Source organism: Hetaerina americana, unplaced genomic scaffold, assembly GCF_022747635.1.
Source record: "Hetaerina americana unplaced genomic scaffold, ioHetAmer1.1.p SCAF_5, whole genome shotgun sequence".
NCBI classification, from domain to species: domain Eukaryota; kingdom Metazoa; phylum Arthropoda; class Insecta; order Odonata; family Calopterygidae; genus Hetaerina; species Hetaerina americana.
In genome coordinates, this window is record NW_027287095.1 from 61899261 (window position 1) to 61902805 (window position 3545).

A 3545-nucleotide genomic window follows, 5' to 3' on the forward strand; every position below is an offset into this window, starting at 1 on the left:
ATTAACTTAAAATATAATAACCCGCCACGCTAAAAAAAAGTCGGCGTTATGATAACAGAAAACGCCCTATGTTCTTACGCTCAATGTCGCCTCTCGAATGGTAGGAAAGTGAAAGGGGTGATGGGGAGGATATGGTGCGCGAGAAACACTCTTATGATATAATATTGTATCCGCAAAAGTGGTTGCAGAGGTGGTTGGATTCTCGTGCTTTCACGCATGTCTTTTCTGAGCATATCTGCGAAACATCTGGAGCGTTCGTCACTTGTTACGGAGTGGCTTGGAGTTAAAACCAGTGCGGATGAGATAACGGGAGTTCCGTCGTCCCCGCGGCAGGTCTAACCACGCACATAATATTGTTACTAAGGCCATAATGGCTATTACATTGCCCTTCTTCTTGACGAATATAGTTTGCGGCTCTTGCCCTAGATAAAGAAGGAATTTGATCGGATCGGGAATCAAAATCCCAAGCATCATCGTTCGTATGATGTTAATGAACGATTCTATTGACGAATGAATATTTCTCATTCGAAATCTACTGTTTGTTTTCTTATCAGTTGAGAAACATTGCATAATTTGGGTGATCGTGTCTACATTTGGTTGGGTGTAACTATCAGGGTCAAGTTTGGGGCATTGCCATGGTGTGGTTACTCATAGATATAAAAAAATGTGATATTCCCATAGGAAGCTCATGGCTTTATTCCTAAAATTTATTATATGGCGTTCCACTTCGAATTTTATAGGGATGCCCATTATGACCTGTGCTTTTCAATGTACATGAAGAGGAAGTGGTAAGCGAGGCATGGGAGGAATTGGAGGTAAAAATGCTAATCAGTAGGGAATTCATGAAACCAGTTAGGTTTGCTGAAGGTGAAGCTTTAGTTAGCCAATCAGTCAACGGTTCGCAAACAGTACTGAGCGCATAGAACAGCTAATGTGATAGGTATCGGATGAGAACAAATGAAAACAAAACCAATTAAATGCGACTTTCGAGAAAGAGGAAGGTTGGGTTAAATATGATGATAGGAATTCATAAACTAGAGCAGGTGGAACAGTTTACCTATTTTGAAAGTGTTTTGGACCAAAATGATAGAGGTAGTAGGGGTATAAGGACAAGAATTGTGTTAGGCAAAGATGCTTTGTACGGAGGAGGGAATTGATTACAGGTACTATGAATAAGGAAGTTAAGAAACGACTCGTAAAAACTTAAATACGGGCAGTAGTTTTGTAGGACACGGGAACGTGGTCATTGAAGCAAGATGATGGGCGTAGATCGAAAGCTTTTGAAATTTGGGTATGGAAAAATGGACAGAAAGGAAAACAAATGAGGAAGTTCTACACATGGTGGGGAGGAGAGAGGATTTTTGGAAGAAATCAAAAGAAGGTGGAAAATAGGGATTCAGAGCGTTTTGATTGGGAATGGGTTGTTATAGAGCGTTATACAGGGGAGAACGTTAGGCAAACGAGAAAGGAGGAGGAATAAGATTGGCATGTTGGATGAAAAGAAGTATGCAGAGTTGAATAGGAGCTTACTGTGGCATACAATGTCAGGTTGTTTATTGTTGGGAGTGGCAGGTAAATTTATTGTTACACCATTGTACAGACATTGTCCATCAATGTATTCTACCTTACCGGTAGAATACCAATAAAATTCCATATTTTTTAATAGAATTTCTACAGTAGGAATTCTTATTGTACTGTTCTAAAATTTGACGTTAGTAAGTAGTATTAATGGCATTCTTCTTTATGATCTTACTGACAGAAAGCGAAACACCTATAGGATCAACACTGCATAACATTAATTATTCGGGCGACTGATCGCGGGACACTGGAGTGGTATATCAACAATGGTAGATACGTTAAAGCACCTTTCATCCGCAAGTGGATGAATTCAATACATTAGCGTCCACTTTAATTACACTTTTAATCTTAATTAATTTCTATGCTCATATTTCTGGCGGCTGTGAATGTAGGTTAGAATATTTTGAAATTTAAGCAGCATATATTTACTCTGAAAGCTTAAAGAACAATAAAACAATATATTATCAACGTCCATTAATATTGAACTCTATTGTACCATACGTTGATGTCTGCGAACTCCTTGGATGGCACAAAATATTGAAATTGAAACAACACTTATGAGCTCAGGCTGGCCAAAATGTATATATTTTTATAGAAGTTGTTTAATATTACGATAGTCCGTGACGTATGTAGAGCGACCATTTTGAATGTCGAACTTTTGACAGGGTATTGGAACTTACCAAATTAAATAACCACACGTTTCTGACTTCCCTTCATCGAATGGCCCTCCGATTCCCTTGCCATGTGATAGAATGTTATACTATCACTATTCACACACGTACTCTGAGAAGATTTATGTTTTATCGCGAAATGTTACTGATAATGGTCCACCATTTTGCCAAACTTCACGTATTTGGAAATTTTAAAATACTCAAATAGTGGTAATATACATTATAATCCTTTAGCTTGCCTGCCATAGAGCCAAGCCCCTGTGGCCTAATGGATAAGGCATCGGTCTCCTAAACCGGGGATTGGGGGTTCGAGTCCCCCCAGGGGTAAATTTTTTCTCATGTCGCACGTAAAGTATAACCTTATAATTAGCAAGAAGCTCTATGATGATGCATTAAATCCTTTCCTTTGGTAATTATTCTTGCCATTTTGTCAGTAATATTACTTTTTCAAAAATGCGTTCAAATTTTTCTTGTGCTGCTAGCCTTAGGCGATATATAGTATGAAACAGTTTCTGGCGTCACTTGTTGGAAATTCTTCATATTGAAATTAAATTTAACATACTTCGCCTTGCCACATAAACCACTTTTATTACTACCTAGGTTTCGTTATGGTATGGAGACCTGAAGATGTTATACCATAACGAAACCTAGGTAGTAATAAAAGTGGTTTATGTGGAAAGGCGAAGTATTTTAAATTTAATTTCAATTAGGCGATATATGTTGTGAAATCTTGGTTTTTAGGCTAGCTGATTGTTTTTGTAAGAATTGGAATTTTAACATCTTTCAACATCAATTTAAAAATATGTGTTCCAGAGAAATGGATTAATTTATTTTTAATTGTGTCTACGGTAATCAAGTTTTTATTTATAATTTATTTAGTAGTTATGGCATGCGTTAGAGTTTTATTCAAATGGCTTAGCTAATATCGAATATTCCCGCGGTGAGCGGAAATAATCTTACTGGCATCACATTTCAACCTATGTTTGCGGTACGGGATGCGAGCCTACAGACTTCTGACTAGCCGTCGAATAAGAGCTCTCCAAAAAGGCGTATCGACCCTAGAAAATGCAGATGTGTTCATTCTTTCATTCGTAAAATTTATGCGACCCATATCGCAAAAGACTTGATGGATGCAATGTTCTCCCGGCTTCACCCATGCTTTGTTATTTTTTGGGTTCCAAATCTTCCTGAGAAATCGGAGGCGGAACGGGGAAAGGAACCGCCCCCACTTCCTTGGATGTGTTATGTTCACACGACGGGGCCGAAGTACGGGTTGAATACTACCCTTCGTAAAAC

The 3545-nt window shown here is 38.3% G+C and overlaps 1 non-coding gene across 1 annotated transcript; it reads left to right on the forward strand.

Annotated features, from left to right (window-relative positions):
* The first annotated feature begins 2503 nt into the window (after positions 1 to 2503).
* TRNAR-CCU (transfer RNA arginine (anticodon CCU)) lies at positions 2504 to 2576 on the forward strand. The gene has a single exon. It is a non-coding gene; the product is annotated as a tRNA-Arg (tRNA).
* Positions 2577 to 3545: the final 969 nt, after the last annotated feature.